Below are 21,688 nucleotides of genomic sequence, written 5' to 3'. Positions count from 1 at the left end.
ACAGATGCTCCCTGACTGATCACCATTTCTCCTTCATTTACAGATGCTCCCTGACTGATCACTATTTCTCCTTCATTTACAGACGCTCCCTGACCGATCACCATTTCTCCTTCATTTACAGACGCTCCCTGACCGATCACCATTTCTCCTTCATGTGCACACTCCCTGACCGATCTCCATTTCTCCTTCAATTACAGATGCTCCCTGACCGATCTCCATTTCTCCTTTAATTACAGACGCTCCCTGACTGATCACCATTTCTCCTTCATTTACAGACGCTCCCTGACCGATCACCATTTCTCCTTCATTTACAGACACTCCCTGACCGATCTCCATTTCTCCTTCATTTACAGACGCTCCCTGACCGATCACCATTTCCCCTTCATTTACAAACGCTCCCTGACCGATCACCATTTCTCCTTCATTTACAGACGCTCCCTGACCGATCACCATTTCTCCTTCATTTACAGACGCTCCCTGACCGATCACCATTTCTCCTTCATTTACAGACGCTCCCTGACCGATCACCATTACTCCTTCATTTACAGACGCTCCCTGACCGATCACCATTTCTCCTTCATTTACAGACGCTCCCTGACCGATCACCATTTCTCCTTCATTTACAGACGCTCCCTGACCGATCACCATTTCTCCTTCATTTACAGACGCTCCCTGACCGATCACCATTTCCTCTTCATTTACAGACGCTCCCTGACCGATCCCCATTTCCCCTTCATTTCCCGGCGGGTAGTGAGGGGGGGATAATGTTCACTGTTTTATATTCGGGTCTGGGGCCGCACTCGGGGTTTGTAAAGCCTGAGCCTGGGCCTGAGCCCGGACCCGGGCCCCGGGGTTTATTGAGCCTCTTGCTCCGATCCTCTGACCTGCACCGAACGCGCTCCTCCCGCAGCCTCGACTGGCCGCGCATGCTCAGGACACACTGACCGATAATGAGTCACTACTGCGCCTGCGTGCTGGGCTCCACTGATTCAGATAGGGCACAATCTGAACCGCGCTGCATGCTGGGTGATACATCCGCCATTGATGATCGTAATATCAGGACGAAAAGCAAAGACATCAGAAGCAGGGAGAGCGCGTTTGGACCAAGGATAATAAAATAAACTGAAACCCCAGCGCTTCGAGCCATTAAAACCGGCACAAACACACAGCATAGAAGCCCCCCCCCTCCACCCCGAATTTGGTGAACTCCAGAAAAAAAAATTTCAGTGACTTTTATTAATTTCGTTTTATTAAATGTTGCAACTGAAGGGTTCAATTAATTTTTATTTTCCAAATGCACCTCGGGACCGCCAGTCTCACAATTAATCCCGCCTGGCGATTAAGGAGAGTTCCGGACCAATAGGAGGAGCGGAAATTTATAGGCATTTCATCTCACTCGTGGGGTGTTGCAGGGATCAGTACTGTGGCCTCAATTATTTACAATGTATATCAATGATGTGGATGAAGGAACAAAGTGTCTTGTGGCCAGATTTGCTGATGGTACAAAGATAGGTGGAAAAGCAAGTTGCAATGAGGACACAACGTGTCTGCGAAGGGATATTGACAGGTTAAGCGAATGGGCAAAAAATTGGCAGATGGAATATAATGTGGGAAAATGTGAAGTCATTCACTTTGGGAGGAAAAAAATATTTTGCTTTTTTATTTGAATGGAGAAATACTACAAAATGCTGCAGTCCGGAGGGATTTGGGTTTCCTCGTGCAAGAAAGACAAAATTCAACATACAGGTGCAGCAGGTAATCCGGAAGGCAAACGGAATATTGGCTTTAATGTCTAGGGGGATGGAGCACAAAAGCAGTGAAGTCATGCTACAAATGTGCAGGGTGCTGGAAATGTACAGGAACCTAAAGCAATTAAGATTAGTAAAGAAAAAGTACTGGAGGAATTAATGGGACTAAAAGCTGACAAATTCTTTGGACCTGATGGCCGACATCCTTGGGTTTAAAAAGAGGTGGCTGCAGAGAAAGTGGATGCACTGGTTTTATCTTCCAGAGTTCCCATGATACGAGAAAGGTCCCCATGGATTGGAAGGTACCAAATGTAACCCCGTTATTCAATAAAGAGGGAGAGAGAAAACAGGGAACTACAGAACCTTTAGCCTGACAATAGTAGGAGGGAAATTGCGAGAATCTATTACTAGGGACGTGGTAACAGGGCACTTAGAAAATCATAATATGATTAGGCACATGCAACACGGTTTTATGAAAGGGAAATCGTGTTTGACAAATCTATTTGAGGTTTTGAGGGTGTTGATAGCAGGGTAGATAAGGGAGAACCAGTGGATGTAGAATATTTGGATTTTCAAAAGGCATTCGATAAGGTGCCACACAAAAGTTTGTTGAACAAGATTAGGGTTCATGGGATTCTGGGTAATATATTAACATGGATTGGGGATTTGATGACGTAGAGAAAACAGAAAGTTGGAATAAACAGTTCATTTTTGGGGTTGGCAGGTTGTAACTAGTGGGGTGCCGTGAAGATCAGTGCTTGGGCCTCAGATATTTACAATCTATATTAATGACTTAGATGAGGAACCGAGTGTAATGTATCCAAGTTTGCTGACGATACAAAACTGGGTGGGAAAGTAAGCTGTGAGGAGGACGCAAAGAGGATGCAAAGTGATACAGACAGGTTAAGTGAGTGGGCTAGAAGTTGGCAAATGAAGTATAAAGTGGGGAAATGTGAGGTTATTAACTTTGGTAGGAAGAATAGAAAAGCAGAATATCTTTTAAAAGGTGAGAGAGTATGAAATGTTGGTGTTCAGAGGGATTTGTGTGTCCTTGTACACGGATCACAGAAAGTTAACATGCAGATGCAGCAAGCAATTAGGAAAGCAAATGGTGTGTTGGCCTTTATTGCGAGGTGGTTGGAGTACAAGGAAAATGAAGTCTTGCTGTAATTATATAGGGCTTTGGTGAGACCACATCTGGAGTACTGTGTACAGTTTTGATCTCCTTACCTGCGGAACGATACACTTGCCTTAGAGTGGGTGCAACAAAGGTTCACTAGATTGATTCCTGGGATAAGAGGGTTGTCCTGTGAGGAGAGATTGAGCAGAATGGGCCGATATTCTCTGGAGTTTACAATAATGAGGTGTTCTCATTGAAACATGTAAAATTCTTAGAGGGCTCGACAGGGTAGATGCTGGGATGCTGTTTCCCCGAGCTGGAGAGTCCACAACTAATGGTTATAATCTCAAGATAAGGGGCCGGCCATTTGGTACAGAGATGAGGAATAATTTCTTCACTGAGAGGGTTGTGAACCATTGGAATTCTCCACCCCAGAGGGCTGTGGATGCTGAGCCATTGAATAGATTCAAAACTGAGGGAGATAGAATTTTGGACACGAAGGAACTCAAGGGATATGGGGATAGGTCGGGAAAGTGGATTTGAGGCCGAAGATCAGCGATGACGTTATCAAATGGCGGAGCAGGCTCGAGGGACTGAATGGCCAATTCTTGCTCCTTTCGCTGATGTTGGTCCGCTGGAAAAGCAGAACTTGCCAGCTGTTTTAAAACTTTTAGCCTGAACAGGGACTTGAACCCTGGATCCTCAGATCACCACCTGTTTTAAAAGTCTGATGCTCTACCGACTGAGCTATCCAGGCTCGCTGTTGGATTGGTTTCCATCATACAGATTCATGGTGGGACTCTGAATTATCCCTGTCGATGGAGAAGAAGGGGAGAATTCCTTTTTACAATTTTCAGCAACGTGTTGAGGAGAATCCTTGTTTCTGTTGAACATGATGTAAGAAACATGGACAGAGAACTCGTGATTTTACAATTCTTCTTGTTTGTACAAAATTTCTTGTCATTCGTTCGCAGCAATTAAAAAAAACACTTTACCCAATGGCTCAAAAGCTGAACTTGTTCCACACGGGAGCTGGAAAAGGCCTCTCGAGATTTCAGCCGATCAACAATTGAAAGCTGAATAATTTCACCCGTTACACCGTGACACCAGGCAGCAGGTTTGCCTCCCGAATTTTCCCGACACGACACTTCAAACCGATGAATCCCTGCTTCACGGAAAGAAGAATTGTGTTTTTGGTTCTTCAGATTTAAAGATGTCGTGCCGGCCGCTTTACCATTTCAGCTCTCGCCAATCGCCCCCTCTCCCTCCTATAAACAAATAAACTCTCGCCTGCTATTGCAAGACGGGAGGCCAGAGGAGCCTCAGTGCCCACATGGGGACATGAAGAAGTCGATGTGTTATGGAACCGGTTGTACCTTGAACTCCAGTCAAAATGTTTAGAAGGTTCAACTACTTTAGATGGCGCTGGAGCTCACAACCCCAGCATTTCTCGAGTGTATAATTATTGTAGAAATAACGCGCGCTGACCGATTGCTCCACTGGAGCCGCGCACGGTCTGTGTCCCCAGTGCTCCCATCAAACAGCTTCATCCTCGGTCTCTCAATTCTCGCTTCCTGATCTTTGCCACACAGAAACCTCCAACCAAGAGGCGATTCGTTAAACATCCGCAGTGACCTTTAAAAGCCGTGGAATCTGAAACAAAACCCCAGACAATAAAAGTTCTTAATTATATTATTAGTGACTTAAGGACAATTATTTTCATGGTACTTTAAGGAGGATTTGGGCAAAGTGGGAGCTGAAATTATGAAACTCTCTCTGGGCTGTCGGTGATTGGAGAGATGGGCGTTATTTCATTTGAAAACCGAGACTCGGAACTTCCTGATGATGAAGTGTGAGAGAAGATTGTGGTTAGTCGCAGTTGCCGGGGAGATCGGGAGGAGAGGGAGAAAAGTCAAAGTCACAGCTGTGACAGCTCAACTGCTCTGCTTATCTGTAATATTTAGACAGTAATGTACAGCACAGGACAAACCAGTTTAGAATGTGACCGTGACATGTAAATGTGACGACACGTTCTTGTTTCTGGGCTCATTGAGGTCGGGGTATAATTCTCGATGCGAGGTTCATATCCCGGCGAATCCCTAATTTGGCCCGGGACTTTTGATCTTGAGCTGCGGTTCAAACTTTTGCGAAGAGGGAAAAGAAGTCCCCAAATCACTCCACCTGAATCTCAAGCGCTTTCGGAAGAAATTCAGTTCAAACAATCAGGACTTTAAAGGCACCTCAATGACCTGCACTTTCATTGATCGAGCTTTCTTTGCAATTGCATTCGACCTTGAAACCGCTCTGGACTTTCATCTCACTGAAGCAGAGTGTGACCGCTCTGTATCTGTGAGCATGTCGATGACGAGGTTCGCTCTGATATTGGTCGCTTTCAATTTTTAAAATTTCACTAAGCCTCAGGGAAAAGAAACCGAGAATCGAATTGTCCCTGTAAGTGATGAATTGAAGGGATTGGTGCTCCAAGCAGATCTGGAAAATGCGCAGTGCGGTCGCTCAGGAATTCCAAATCCACCCTCTCGCCACTCGGCGATCATATTAACTGAGCTTTACTCTGGCCCAGTGTCACCGCGCTGAAATCGAGTATTTCTCCGGCACGTTTCTCTTAACTTCACAGTTGCTGGTTTAAGAGTGAAGACCGGCTCGTTGGATTTTCACTCCTGCAAGTTTCAACCATTCATTTTGGACTGACTGTAGACAACTGTTCTATTGGTCACTGCAATCAAAAAGTTCAGCTCAATGAGTTACTGGTTCAGTGGGTGACTTCTTCACCTGTCTCGGTGGTGCTATCGGTTGGTGCAAAAGTTTGATGGTTCGAGCCCTAATTTTATTTTTCCTCAGGATTCATCGCCTCAAAGTTCCAGGGTTTCAATGTGTGTTTTGTCTGCAAGAAAATGTACCGTGATCATTGCCGGCTGAGCAGGGCTGATATTCCACCATTTACCCTGTTGTCGGAGAGCAGGCACATGAATCATATAAAGGAATGGAACATTGGCTTCACGGAAATCACAATTCATAACCCATTTATTTTAAACGGGTTTATTTTAAATGAGTTAACACCTGCCTTAAATGGAAGACTCAGGACTGTCACACAAACAGGTTAAATCTTCATAGAATAATTACCACAGTCATTTTTAGACTGGATGCCTCACGGTGACTTTGCTGTCAGTGAAGAGAGACGAGAAAGACCAAAGTGCCGTTTGCCCCTCTCAGTGTGGCCCTGAAGGACTGTGTCCAGGCTGAAGTTCTGTTCCCACCGGACAATCCTCCCCCCAGATTGTCCTTTCTGAGCTCCAGTCAGGTGATGCTAAACACTCAGGTGGGAAAGACCAAAATCTGCAACAAGGGTTTAAAACAAAGCTGATTTATTTAACAGATATCCAGAATATTAAACTCCAGCCCAGTTATAGGGCTTATTAACATCAGGAGAAACAAACCCCAACTGTCAGAATGAACATGGTTCAGTCCTGGATGGGATCAACAGCAGAATCCAACCCCTGTAATCACTTTTGAACTTCCTGGTGTCTCAGTACGTGTGATGACTGAGTGAATCCCTTCCCACACACGGAATCATAGAATCAGAGAAAGCTACAGCACAGAAGGAAGCCATTCGGCCCATCGTGTCTGTGACGGCCGAAAAAGAGCTATCCAGCTTAATCCCACTTTCCAGGGCTTGGTCCGTAGCCCTGTAGGTTACGGCACTTCAAATGCACATCCATGCACTTTTGAAATGAGTTGAGGTTTTCTGCCTCGACCACCCTTTCAGACAGTGAGTTCCAGACCCCGACCACCCTGTCTGCTTCTGTGTGTCCTCGAACTTTATCACTGCTATCCGGAGGTCGAGGAGACAACCATTCGCTCCTCTATGACATAAATCGTGAATTATACCCTGACCCCGACGAGCCCAGAAACAAGAACGTGTCCTTAAATTAAAGTGTTACAGACACATTCTGTGAGAGGTCTGTCTGTGCGATGAAATGGTGTTTTTGAACAGTCATTCTGATATCGGTTTCCTCCTCAAACCTCAACAAATACCAATTCCAAAGTGTGACTTTGTCGCTGAATTCCACAAATTAGGTAAAAATAATAAATTACACAAAACACTGCTGGGAGTTGAACCCAGGATCGCCTGTTTACAAGACAGATGCTTTAACCAACGAAACCACAGCACCAATTCACAACACCTGTTCCCCACCTCGTCTCACTAATATCGATCAGCGACACGTTACTGTCTGTTCGAGGCACAGACCGTTTTATCTTTGTCTATTTCCCTTGTCCGTTTACCTGTGCATCCTGATACTGCCTGCATTTCTCGCTGTGTTTATCTTTGTGTATCCATCAGTGTGTTGATACACGGATGATTAAGTGTGCTTGTGTTTGTTACATTAAATAAATTCGGGGTTCAGACAATTCTCGCTCTGACATTGGAGAACTATTGAGCCGAACTTTACAGCGAAGTCTTGTTTATTGTGGTGCTGAAATGAAAAACCCGAAGAGGTCCAAAAAGGGAAAAGGAGAAAAAACTTGTGAGGGAAAATAACGACAACAATCAAGGTATTTACAGGTATATTAAGAGAAAGAAGGGTGACTAAGAGTAACGTGGGACCCTTAAAGACAGATGGAGGTGATATTGTAATTGAAAATCAGGAAATGGCAGAGTTGCTAAATATTTACTTTGCATCGGTCTTCATAGAAAAGGATGAGGCGAACATAGCAGAGACACGAGGAAAACTGTAAATAAATCAAGGGGATTCAGTGTAAATAAAATAATGGCAATGGAGAAAATAATGAGATTGAAGATTGTCAAATCTCCAGGACCTGATGTTTACCATCCCAGGGGAATAAGAGGAATAGGTAAGGAACTTGTACATGCTTACTCATGATCGATCAAAACTCTCTTGATTCAGGAATTGTTGCTTTAATTGAAACATTGTCAATGTCACTCCATTATTTCGGATGGGTCGGAGAGATAAAGTTGGAAATTCTAGGCCTATCAGTCTGACGCCTGTTGTGGGGAAGTTACCAGTATCCGTTATTGGGGAAAGAATGACTGAGCACTTGGATAAATATGGAGTAATCAGAGAGAGCCAGCATGGATTTGGAAAGAGGAAGTCAAGTCTAACAAAGCTCGTTGAACTTTTTGAAGATGTAACTAACGTGCTCGATAATGGAGTGTCTCTGGGTGTTAGATGGACATTAACTTCCAAAGGCATCCAATAAGGGACCACATAAGAGACTGTCAACAAAAATTAGAGTGCGTGGAATTTAAGGCAACCTATTGAAATGGGTCGGGAGTTGGTTAGAAGGTGGGAGGCAGAGGCCCGGGATAATAAGGGATGTACTCAAATTGGCCGGATGTGATTAGTTCTGGAGCATCAGCTTTTTCCGATATGTATAAATGAGGGAGATGAAGGAATAGAGAGCCGAACACTCACGTTTGTCGCTGACATCGAGTTAGGAGGCGCAGTGAGTAGTGTAGATGGGAGCATAAAGTTACAAAGGGAAATTGATAGATTCAGTGAGTTGGTAAAACTGTGTCAGATGGAGCTTACATAGAATTACATCGAATGTACATCACAGAAACAGGCAATTCGGCCCAACTAGACTATACCGGTGTTTATGCTGCAGACGAGCCTCCTCCAACCCCTCTTCATCTAACCCTATGAGCAAACTCTAATATTCCCTTCTCCTCGATGTGCTTATCCAGCTTCCCCGTAAATGCATCCATTCTATTCGCCTTAACTACTCCTTGTGGTGGCAAGTTGAACATTCTAACGCCTCTCTGAGTAAGTCTGTTTCTCTTGAATGCCAGATTGGATACATTAGTGACTGTATTAATGTTTCAGAAGATGGGATGATCGAGTGAATCTCTTCCCACACACGGAGCAGGTGAAAAGTCTCTCCGCAGTGTGAGTGCATCGATGTCTCAGCAGTTCGTTTCTGATTTTAAATCTCTTCCCACAGTCAGAACATTTAAAGGTCTCTCAGTGTGAACTCGCTGGTGTGACAGAAGGAGGGATGACCGAGTGAATCTCTCCTTACACACGGAGCAGGAGAACGGCCTCTCCCCAGTGTGAACTCGCTGGTGTCTCAGCAGGTTGGATGACTGAATGAATCTCTTCCCACACACAGAGCAGGAGAATGGCCTCTCCCCAGTGTGGGAGCATTGGTGCATCAGCAGGGTGGATGACCGAGTGAATCCCTTCCCACACGCAGAGCAGGTGAACGGCCTCTCCCCAGTGTGGGTGCGTTGGTGTGTCAGCAGATGAATTTTGCTTTTAAATCTCTTCTCACAGTCAGAACATTTAAAAGGTCTCTCATCGGAGTGCACTCGCTGGTGTGACAGAAGGTGTGATGACCGAGTGAATCTCTTCCCACACGCAGAGCAGGTGAACGGCCTCTCCCCAGTGTGAACTCGCTGGTGTCTCAGCAGGTTGGATGCCCAAGTGAATCCCTTCCCACAAGCAGAGCAGGTGAACGGCCCCTCTCCAGTGTGAGTGCGTTGGTGTGTCAGCAGATGAATTTTGCTTTTAAATCTCTTCTCACAGTCAGAACATTTAAAAGGTCTCTCATCAGAGTGAACTCGCTGGTGTGACAGAAGGTGTGATGACCGATTGAATCCCTTCCCACACACGGAGCAGGTGAACGGCCTCTCCCCAGTGTGAGTGCGTTGGTGTTTCAGCAGATTACTTTTGCATTCAAACCTCTTCTCACAGTCAGAACATTTAAAAGGTCTCTCCCCAGTGTGAACTCGCTGGTGTGTCAGGAGGCCGGATGACTGACTGAATCCCTTCCCACACACGGAGCAGGTGAACGGCCTCTCCCCAGTGTGACGGCGTCGATGAGTTTCCAGCTGTGACGGGTAATTGAATCCCTTCCCACAGTCCCCGCATTTCCACGGTTTCTCCGTGGTCCGGGTGTCCTTGTGTCTCTCCAGGTTGGACGATCAGTTGAAACCTCGTCCACACACAGAACACGTGTACGGTTTCTCCCCACTGTGAATGGTGCGGTGTTTTTTCTGGCTGTGTAACTGGTTAAAGCTCTTTCCACAGTCAGTGCACTGGAACACTCTCACTCGGGTGTGTGTGTCTCGGTGCTTTTCCACTCACACTGATGTTTGAAACCTTCTCCCATGGATAGAACAGACAAACATTTCTCCTTCCACATTCAAAGGCCGATGATATTCAGGTCCTGATGAATCGAGTGACTCTGTCAGATCTTGATGTAATCTTTGGTTTGAGTTTCCCTCTGCAAATCCTCCCCTGTAAAAGGAGTTCATAAAAGTTATCACTGTAAGTACAGGATAGAAATTCAGATCAGACAACTCTACTTTCTATGGAACATTATTTCCTCTCTCATTCCTCAAAGCTGAAAATCCCCGTCCCACACACTCTCCCTCCTCCCTGTGCTGAAATCCAAACCCATCGCATCATCTTTCAGTGGCCCGAATCCATGAGTGAAAGGGTGAGAGAGGAATGTGAGAGAGTGAATGTGAGAGAGGAATGTGAGAGTGAATGTGAGAGAGTGAGTGTGTGAGAGTGTGAGTGTGAGTGAGTGTGAGTGTGAGAGAGTGTGAGTACAGCAGTGCGCTCGGTGTGGAGAATGAAGTGGGGCAGGTGGAGCATGTTTCAGTGGGGCAGCAGTGATCATAATCTCATTAGGTTTAGAACAGTTATGGAAAAGGACAGGGGACAGTCAAATGTGAAAATTCTTAACTGGAGGAGGGCAAATTCCAGTGAGTTAAAAAGGGATCTTGTCCAGGTGGATTGGAATCAAAAATTGGCAGGCAGAACAGTAATTGAACAGTGGGAGGCCTTCAAGGAGGAGTGGGTTTGGGTACAGAGTGGACAGATTCCCACGAGGAGGAAAGGAACAGCATCCAAAGCTCGAGCTCCCTGGATGACTGAAGATATAGAGATCACCATGTCTCCATCATTTACAGACTCTTCCTGACCGATCACCATTTCTCCTTCATTTACAGACGCTCCCTGACCGATCACCATTTCTCCTTCATTTACAGACTCTCCCTGACCGATCACCATTTCTCCTTCATTTACCGACTCTCCCTGACCGATCACCATTTCTCCTTCATTTACAGACTCTCCCTGACCGATCACCATTTCTCCTTCATTTACAGACACTCCCTGATCGATCACCATTTCTCCTTCATTTACAGACGCTCCCTGACCGATCACCATTTCTCCTTCATTTACAGACGCTCCCTGACCGATCACCATTTCACCTTCATTTACAGACGCTCCCTGACCGATCACCATTTCTCCTTCATTTACAGACGCTCCCTGACCGATCACCATTTCTCCTTCATTTGCAGACGCTCCCTGACCGATCCCCATTTCCCCTTCATTTCCCGGCGGGTAGTGAGGGGGGGATAATGTTCACTGTTTTATATTCGGGTCTGGGGCCGCACTCGGGGTTTGTAAAGCCTGAGCCTGGGCCTGAGCCCGGACCCGGGCCCCGGGGTTTATTGAGCCTCTTGCTCCGATCCTCTGACCTGCACCGAACGCGCTCCTCCCGCAGCCTCGACTGGCCGCGCATGCTCAGGACTAACTGCCCGATAATGAGTCACTACTGCGCCTGCGCACTGGGCTCCACTGATTCAGATAGGGCACAATCTGAACCGCGCTGCATGCTGGGTGATGAAGCCGCCATTGATGATCATAATATCAGGCCGGAAAACAAAGACATTGGAAGCAGGAAGAGCGCGTTTGGAACAAAGAAAATAAAATAAACTGAAAGCCCAGCTCTTCGTGTAATTTAAATCGGCACAAACACACAGCGCAGACGCTCCACCACTTTGGTGAACTCCAGAAAATATTTTTTCGGTAACTTTTATTAATTTCGTTTTATTAAATGTTGCAACTGGCGGGTTCAATTCATATTTATTTTCGAACTGCACCTCAGGATGTCAGTCTCAACACTAATCCCGCCCTGGTGATTAAGGAGAGTTCCGGACCAAGAGGAGGAGCGGAAATTGACTTGAGCGGTGGGCGGCTGAGGGGTGAGTTGGTCCTCCAACCAATCGGAGTGTGTGAGGGGCGGGAGTTGTGGCACCGAATGGGCGGGTCTCAGCCCAGATGTCCCTCATTGTCTGAAACATAATTTTTAAAACCTAATTTATCTTAAACTCCTGGAGACAACTCGACCTTTCTGTTGCGTCTTGAAACAGATCAAACCAGATGAGGTGGAGCAAACATTTCAACATTTGTAAGAAAAACACATTAACTAAGAACAGCCAACATGGATCATTTGAGATAACTCAAGTCTACTGATAAAGTGAATGTAGTGGTTGTTGTGTACATTGATTGTGAAAGGGTGTTTGGTAAGATGCCGGACAGGAGGCTTGTTGATTAAATTAGTACTTACCGTATTAAAAGGAATGAGGCAGTGTGTATAGGAAGTTGTGTGAAGGGCAGAAAACAGAAAGTAGTGGTTAATGGATGTTCTCCAGACTGGAGGGATGTGAACAGTGGTGTCCCCCAGGGTCAGTGTTGGGACCATTGCTAACCACAATACAGAGAATGATCTGAGCTTGGGTATGTGGGACACAAGGTGAAAATTTCTCGATGACGCCAAAATTGGCACCGGGGCAGCTGTGAAGAGGAGTGTCAGAGACTTCACTGTGACGTCCACGGGTTAGTAAATGGGCCAGGTGAAATTTAATGCAGAGAAATGTGACGTGATGCATTTTGAGAGGAAGAAAAATGAGGTGAAATGTAAACTAAATGGACAAAGTTTAAAAGTAGAGAAGCAGAGAGACTTATGAATGGAAGGTTCTAAATAATGCATTGTCTTATTAATTAACAAGTCTGAGAGTCAGCAACTTTAATACCTCATGAAGAAATATATGAGTAAATTCTCTTTCCTCTCCCATACCAGACTAAACATGCAAATCCCCCGTGTAGACGAGATCAGCCCTCTGGATGGAACCACGGACTCCCTGAGCTTGATCTCCGGTGTCTCCAGTCCCAACTGCCCCTTACATCAGTATCCCCTCACTTTTATACCCTGTTGTGATCCATCTCTGTCACTGGAGCTGGAACTTCCCTAATCTGTGGTTTACAAGGACACATTGCTTGGTTCCCAGCAGTTATTTATCTTCAGTAGTGTTCTCATGATCCCTGAACTACCCTGCTTACTGTTAATTAGAATCATAGAATCATAGAAAATTTAGGCACAGAAGGAGGCCATTCGTCCCATCGTGTCCGCGCCAGCCGAAAATGAGTCACCCAGCCTCATCCCACTTTCCATCACTTGGTCCATAGCCTTGTCGGTCACGGCACTTCAGGTGCACATCCGGGTACCTTTTAAATGAGTTGAGGGTTTCTGCCTCTACCACCCTTTCAGGCAGTGAGTTCCAGACACCTACCAGCCTCTGGGTGAAAAATGTCTTCCTCAGCTCCTCAATAACCCTTCTACCAATCACTTTAAATCTATGCCCTGCCCCTTGTTTATTGACCTCTCTGCTAAGGGAAATCGGTCCTTCCTATCCAGCCTATCTCGGCCACACATAAATTTGTACACCTCAATTAAATCAATCCTCAGCCTTGTTAGACTCGAATTTTTGGAGCAAAACCAGACGGAGACGGAACTGCTGACCAAGTTATAGTTTATTAGAAAACCTTGTGCACAAAGGGAGAGTGGCAGCTTCCTCAAGCTCGTGACTAACTCTCAAAGGAACGTCAGTACTACAAGCATGTTTATACCTTTCAATAAGCAACACCCACCTGCTGTAGAATGTGGTACAGGTCCATGTAACTACAGAGGGTTTCATTGGGTGGTATAGTCTGCCACTCATTTGTCAGGTGCTCCCTTGGGTCGTCCCATGACTTTAAACATCTCACATTCCTGAGGAGGACCCTTATCAATAAACACAAGTCCCAGACATTGAAACTACACAAAGGGTCTTCACAAAGTCCTGAGCAGCTGCTTCCTATCTGACTCCCTTTTGAGCTGGGGTAACCTTGGAGATATCCACCGCTCCTCCCTTAATCATCTGAAGTGAGCTAGTTAGGATAAACAATGTCGGCTTTCGGCCTTGGATAAACATTCCCTGGTGTGTTCTGGAGATAAGCGAGGTGGTGGACACAAATCCAACAAACCTGCCTTTGTCAGCTTTTACAGTGTGGGTTACAAGCTGCTCCCATAATGGTCAAGTATCCCATCATGCTTTGCTGCTACCTCAATGCTACATGTGCGATTTAACTACTTGTGTGTGTGAGGATAGGAGTGGCTAATCAATCTTTAATATATATATATATATATATATCAGATTAGGTGAGGAGGGGCTGGAGGTTTTGGATTTCTGTTCACAAGCCTATTTTCCAGTCCAACAGTCCCCCCTCCAAACCTGGACATTGGATTATTCAGGGAAAAGCAAGAGCGCAAGTGACTGAGGTTTTGTGTAATAATCAACCTAATTTACTCGCCCTCTCCCCTCTCCAGCCCACTGGCTATTCCAGGGGGATCCTCTATTGGTCACATATGATCCGACATGAATCCTGTCGAGGCGGCCGCCTGTCGAGGCACCGGGTCTGCATCAAAAGAGGGTAATTAGTCATTTACATTAAAACCATTCCCGATTCAATCTCCTGCTGCTCTCCTCACCCACACACTTGATTTTTCCCACAAGCGGCTGAAATCGTCTGAAGCACGGGTGGGGGAGGGGCGCATACACCAGCTGTTTTAACCATCTGTCCAGCCAGATGTTTTGCCTCAGCCCGATTCCATTTCTTGCATGCCACACATAGCAGAATAAAGACCAGTATTAACTGCACCATGACCAAAACATGGGAAATTAGTCGGATCCGTGGGTGAATCTGTCCATTTAGTTCCCAGTCCCATAAGTCATCCCACCACATGGTCACCTTGATCGCGTCTATATCTTTCCTCAACTCCTTGCTCCCCTGTTGCATGGTATAATACACCTGCTGGGAATGTTCAACCTTCTCTCGTAACTGTCTCAGGTGTTCGGGCAATGGAGGTATTGGATATCCAAACGTGTTGATGTAGTTCCATACGTCGTTCCTAATGTCTTCAGACACTTGAAGAAAGGTCGCGTTGTCCTGGTGTATGTCCACCAGCTCCTCATGTCCAATTCGTACAGGACTTTCCGGGGTGAAGCTAAACTCCGGACTGGGGATGGCACACATTAAGTAGCGTAACGAACACATACCCACCTCGGCTATCATCCAGATAGCACGTGTGTACCAAACTCGTCCCGGCACCATTCTAACTCCGAGTCAGTAGCTGCCCGTCCATAAACCAGCAGTCCCAACAATCCTATCATCCCTGATACAGACCAATTCATAGTGTCAAAGTCGCCACTGTCCCAGGTTCAGGGACCAGTGCTGGGCCGGGGTAGGCGAAGAGGGGTCCGATAGACCTGGGAAAAGAGGAAGGAAACAGAGAGGAGGATGAAGAGGAGGGAAATATTCCAGCCTGGGTAACCAATAGTTGGAGAGTCAATATGTCCGGTAGCGGTGACAGTACTGGGGCCGGCCCGTGTACCTGAAAGGCAGAGAGAGAGATACAGAACATCCTAAACAATTGACTCGATCTTCTGACCTTGGTCCTGGAAAAAAAAACAAGAGAGTTGATTCGCATTATTCTTAACGATTTATTACGCATCTGTTAACCCCTCCACACGTCCTGTTCCAATCCAGTCCGATCCGTTCATGCTGCAGCAATCAGCTTGAGGAGGGAGACGCTGACATCTAGAGAGATAGTGTGCCTCCTGTAAATGCTGGACCCGGAAATGGTTAGCCTGGTTGGTCTCACTGAGCAGACGCAGGTATGCCAGGAGGGTGTTTTGGAACTGGGAGGAGTCCCCTGTGCCCAGTGGGGGTGCGTCTTGGGGTAACACCATGGCCCGTCCAGTCATTAGTTCGAATGGTGTAAAGCCGGTGCTTTTGGCTGGCGTGGCCCGTAATCGCCAAAGATTAGCGGGGAGGACGGTGTTCCACCCTTTACCGGTCTGCAGGATGATTTTACTGATGGATTGTTTTAGCGTGCGGTTCATTCCCTCTCCCATTCCAGACGATTGAGGATGGCAGGGGATGTGGAACCGCTGTCGGACCCCCAAAAGAGCCAAAGCCTGTTTCATTGTCTTGCCGGTGAAATGGGTTCCCTGATCCGAACCTATCTGGTCGGGCACTCCCCAGCGAGGAATGACCTCCATGGCTAGGATTTTTGCTGCTGCTTCGGCCGTATTCCCCCTGGTCGGGAAATCCTCCACCCAGCGAGTGAAAAGGTCAATGATGACAAAAACATGGCTGTACCCGCCACTGGGAGGGAGGGAGGGGGCAATTCCCGTTTGGAGACAGGGCAAACAGAAGCGTCCGGACTCGTGGATTTCCCTGGCCAGGCCGGGCCATCACCAGGTGTCAGCTATGAGGTAGTACAATTTGTAACCTCCCAGGTGTGTGGGTTCATGGTAGGATTGTATCAGGGCTCGTCTAAAGGCTCATGGGACCGCATACCGAGTCTCAAGAGGCCAAAACCCCTGGGCGTCTTGATGTGCTCCCTCTTGCACCGAGAGGTGGATATTCTCGGGGGACTCAGAGAGGTACGCGGTTAGGAGGGACTCCCTTGTTACCTCGCTAGTCCTTTCCCTTGTGCTTCCCCTCTGCAGAATTAAGAGCCGTCACAGGGAGGGTGGAGGCAGCCTGCTCAGCGGCCAAGTCCGCAGCCCGGATCCCTCTGATTTCCGGGGTCTCCCCCGTCTGATGGGCCCGAATCTTAATGACAACCCCCAAGGTGGGACCATTCGCTGCCCGAATAAGCTCGGCGATCGCAGGGCCGTGCTTAATTAAGTGGCCTAAGGGAGTCAAACAGCCTCGTCGCTGCCAGAGCCGCGAGTAGTCATGGACGACAGAGTAAGCATCCTGGCTGTCAGTGTAATTGAACAAACCCGTTACGCTCCGCAGGCCGTAGACGGTCGCCGGTCGCGGCATTTGTAAAAGCACTCGGACCGTCTCGGGGGTTAACGTTCTCCCTTCTGGGGAGATGATCTGACCCAGATAGATAACCCGTGGGAGCCCCACTTGGGCCTTAGTCGGATTCAGTTTAAAACCTCCAACGATCAGCGTCTCCAAGACACATGTTAGGGCGTCCAAATGATCTGAGGGTGAAGGGCTTCTGATGAGAAAGTCGTCGACATACTGGAGACAGGCGGAGGTTTGCATGCGGGCATCCACCATTGCCGGTTGGAGAGCCTTTTCCAGACTCTTGTGAAAAATAATGGGGGAATGGTGGAATCCGTGGGGCAGCCGGGTCCAGGTATATTGAGTGGACCGCACAGTGAAGGCAAAACATTCCCGGGACCCAGCGTCCAGAGGACAGGTCCAGAACCCGTTTTGGATGTCCAGTGCCGTAAATATGGACAGGCCTGGGTGGAAGCCGTTTAAAATGGTAGCGGGGTTTGCTACTGGAGCGTGGAGTTTGTCTGTGACTTTGTTCAGGGCCGTATAATCTATGGGCAGCCTCCAGGACCCATCTGGTTTTTGCACAGGCCATACGGGGGAGTTGGTCCGGGAACGGGTCTCAATCACTATCCCGGTTTCTAACAAATCTCCCACTATTGACTCAACGGCACGTTGGGCCTCCGGCCGGAGGGGATACTGCCGGTGAGCCTCGTGGTAGGGTCCGTGAACCCTGACAGGGTCTATCTGTGCCCTACCGCAATCTAGCTTGTGGGTAGCCCATGCGAGAGGGTAAGCTGCGCAAACTTTCCCCCATATCCCTTCCTCCGCCCAAGCACGCTCAATCGGTCGGAGGACCTGTACCCCACACTGTTGGGTATAATCTGCTGAAAAGGGAAACCTCCCCCTCCCGGCCCCCCTATTTGCAGTGAGTGGTCACTCAAGGCAGGTTCGCCTCGATCTGGTGCAAGATGTCCATTCCCAAAATCAGACCCTGGTTATTGGGATCTTCCCAGAGCCTGGCCCGGGGGATAGCTGTAGGGGGATTGGAATGCTCTGGCGAAGGATCACGCTCTCCCCACTAACCCCGCTGATATGTATTTTTTTGTTTACGGTAGGAAAATCTGAGTCGGTTATCGACACCGAGGCTCCCGTGTATAAAAGAGCACAATACTGCCGGCCTCCTAACAGTACGTTTAGACACGGGCGGGTGGCCCCCGGTCCACCGACGGAGGAGGCCTGGGTGTCCAATCCTTGATGAGGGGAAGATGGGAGGAGGAGAGCTCGCAGTCCCTCCAATTCACGGTCGGATAACACGCCCCCCTCCCTTGTTGGCCTTTGCGACCCCTGAGTGGTTCCCCGGGGCCCCTGTCCTTCCCTCCCCCCCCCCCTTTCCGTAACACGTGGCTTGGCTATGCCCCGGGCGCCCACGATTGGTTCATGGTTTCCTTTACACGGGGCAGTCTCGATATAAATGGCCTGTTTCCTGGCAATTAGAGCAGGCACGATCCTCTCGGGCTACTACCACCGGTTCTGTTTTAATTTTTGGGCTAGTGTGGTGCAGGATCCACGGCAGGACGGATAGGGTGTGGCCCTGGCGGTGAGTGTGGGTGTCTGTCAGATAGAACCCGAAAAGCCGACTAGTCCATTCCCGAAGCCCTGCCTCAGTGGCCTGTGGACTGGCCCCCATCCTAAGCGCTGTTTGGTATGGTTTATCCAGTCCCCGAATTAAGCTATCTATAAATCTTGGATCGTTGTGTTTGGCGGGGATGCCGTTGGTCTGTCCCCAATGTTCATACCGTTCAATTACCCGGTCAATATACGCACTGGGGTCTTCCCCAGGGTTTTGTCGTGGGGCCGTGAGTTCTGTCCAGGTGGCAGTGCCGTTACCCAATCCATCTTGAACCCAGGTCTTTAGAGCTTCAAATTGGGTGTCATACTCGACCATAGTGGCTGGGACTTGCAAATCCCAAGGGGGCAACGCCCCATGGACAGCAGAGAGGCACTTAACCTCAATGATATCTTTTATGTCCTTTATGGACAGATTAAAATGTCGGGCGGCGCTTTGTATCTTTGCCCATATGTCGACAATGGGGTTATATCACTTCAGGTCGGGAATGAGAAGGATCAGGCTGGATCTCTCCTGTGGTGTTAAAGGCTGAGATTCCCCCCAATGTGCCCCTGCCTCCCATTTCCTCATTTGCTGCCCCTCCGGCTGGGTTTGGATTTACTCGGACAGGGGCCAGGGGTTTCGGCTCCCCATTTCCAGGTTGTACCGGTGCCGAAGGGCAGATACGGTTGTATTCGGGAGGCACTCAGCCTGCGGCGTTTTGTGCTGCAGAGCCTCCATTGCCTTAACCATTCCCCCCACATTCCTGTAAATCGTCTAACTCCTCCGTTGCTGGCACTTCCAGATCCAAAAGGCTGCAAACTCGAACTTTAGCCTCTTGTACAGGTCTCAAAAAGTCCTGTAGAGGAGACGGTCTCCCCCATTTGTCCACGATTAAATATCCTGTCTGATCTGCCCAACTAGCGAGCAGAACGGTACCATAATTAATTTGTTTAGCAGCCTTGTGTCCCGCCCACCACTCTATTTGATCGACGACTGGACTCGTTTCCTTCCATCCGTTCCTGATCATTTCACTTTGATATTTTAAATTAGCCTCTTGGACTCGTTTTACAACAGAGACACTGGTGGGCAGAGCCGGGACGTCCGGAGGAAGGGGTTTCCCCTCGTTACTCATGTCAATCATTACGTATATCCTTATGCTCTATCTTATACTTTAATTTATTTTACTCTAATCTTATACTTTAATCGGCACAAACGTATCACCTTATAGTCTAATTTATACACACTCACTGGTCCCCGGATCACAATCCTGTGGTGGTTGTCGTTCCCTTCGCCGACTTAATTCTGACCGTCACGTGGGACTTGGTCCTCTTAATTCAGGCTCAGGCTCGGTGTTTGAGATAAACCACCACCCTTGTCCGTGTCGATCACCACGTGACTCTCAAAATCCAACCTTATACTGTATCGGAATAGCGGCATAAACTTATACTCTAAGCAAACAAACACATACACTATATCTTATATACCGACAGGTCTAGTCAATTCCGTCAATCCGTGGTCTCCGTGAGGAATTTTACTACGTGGATAATTTTAATACTGCGGCAAGTGCCACTGCCAATCCTGTCTCCAATAATGAGCCGAGCCCCTACCATAGGCTACCGGCCTCACCCTCGAGGGCTTTATACAGGGGCACCCCCCATCTGGAGTACAGGGCTATCCTGTTTCACTATACCACGTACCCTCCAATACAGGATCCGTTAGCCTACCTGCAGCGCAGTATCCCACTTCTGACACCAACTGTTAGACTCGAATTTTTGGAGCAAAACCAGACGGAGACGGAACTGCTGACAAAGTTAAAGTTTATTAGAAAACTTTGTGCACAAAGGGAGAGTGGTCAGCTTCCTCAAGCTCGTGACTAACTCTCAAAGGAACATCAGCACTACAAGCATGTTTATACCTTTCAATAAGCAACAGCCACCTGCTGTGAAAGGTGAGGGTACATGTTTACATAACTACAGTGGGTTTCATTGGGTGGTATAGTCTGCCACTCACTTGTCAGGTGCTACCTTGGGTCGTCCCATGACATTAAACATCTCACATTCCTGAGGAGGGCCCTTATCAGTGAACACATAAGTCCCAAACATTGAGACTGGGCGGGGGTCTTCACAAGTCCTGAGCAGCTCATCCCTCACTCCCTTTTGTGCTGGGGTGACCTTGGAGATATCCACCGCTTCTCCCTTAATCATCCCAAGTGAGTTAGTTAGGATAAACAATGTCCTTGAGTAAACATTCCTTAGTGTGCTCTGGAGATAATCGAGGGGGTGGCCATAAATCCAACAAACCTGCCTTTGTCAGCTCTTACAGTGTGGGTTACGAACTGCTCCCATAATGGTCAAGTATCCCATCATGCTTTGCTGCTACCTAAATGCGACATGTGCGATTTAACTATCGAATTTTTGTGAGGATAGGAGTGGCTAATCATTCTTTATTATATATATATCAGGTTAGGTGAGGGGAGGCTGGAGGGTTTGGATCTGGGTTCACAAGCGTATTTTTCCAGTCCAACAACAGTGAGGAGGAGAGTGACAGGACAAAGACAGGTTGGTGGAATGGGCAGAAACATGGCAGATGAAATTTAACGCAAAGAAGTGCGAAGCGATACATTTTGGTGGAAGAACGAGGAGAGGAGAAATAAACTGAAGGGCACAATTCGAAAGGAGCTGCAGGAACCGAGAAATCTGGAGGTTCATGTGAACAAATCTTTAAAGTTGGCCGGGCAGATTGAGAAAGCGGTTAAAGAAGCACACAGGATCGCGGGCTTCACAAATAGAGGCATAGAGTACATCAGGAAGGAAGTTATGATGAACCTTTATAAAACACTGGTTCGGCCACAACTGCAGTATTGTGTCCAGTTCTTGGCACCGCACTTTAGGAAGGATGTGAAGGCCTTTGAGAAGGTGCAGAAAAGATTTATTAGAAAGGTTCCAGGAATGAAGGACTTCAGTAACGTGGATAGACTGGAGAAGCTGGGGTTGTTCTCCTCAGAGCAGAGAATGTTGAGAGGATATTTCGTCGATGTTTTTAAAAAGATGAAGATTCTAGACAGAGTGGATCGAGAGAAACTGCTCCCATGGGCGGAAGGGTCAAGAACCAGAGGACAAAGATTTATGGAGATTGCAAAAGAATCAAAGTCAACATGAGGAAAAACGCTTTTACACAGCGAGTGGTTAAGATCTGGAATTCACTGCCTAAGTGAGTGCTGTAGGCAGATTCAATCGTGGCTTTCAAAAGG

General features: G+C 47.6%; 1 non-coding gene across 1 annotated transcript; it reads right to left on the bottom strand.

Annotated features, from left to right (window-relative positions):
* Nucleotides 1–3,540: 3,540 nt before the first annotated feature.
* On the bottom strand, nucleotides 3,541–3,625 carry trnak-uuu (transfer RNA lysine (anticodon UUU)). The gene is given in 2 exon segments: nucleotides 3,541–3,576; nucleotides 3,589–3,625. It is a non-coding gene; the product is annotated as a tRNA-Lys (tRNA).
* Nucleotides 3,626–21,688: the final 18,063 nt, after the last annotated feature.

This window comes from Heptranchias perlo, unplaced genomic scaffold (assembly GCF_035084215.1).
Source record: "Heptranchias perlo isolate sHepPer1 unplaced genomic scaffold, sHepPer1.hap1 HAP1_SCAFFOLD_266, whole genome shotgun sequence".
NCBI classification, from domain to species: Eukaryota; Metazoa; Chordata; class Chondrichthyes; order Hexanchiformes; family Hexanchidae; genus Heptranchias; species Heptranchias perlo.
This window is presented reverse-complemented; position numbering and strand designations above follow the sequence as displayed.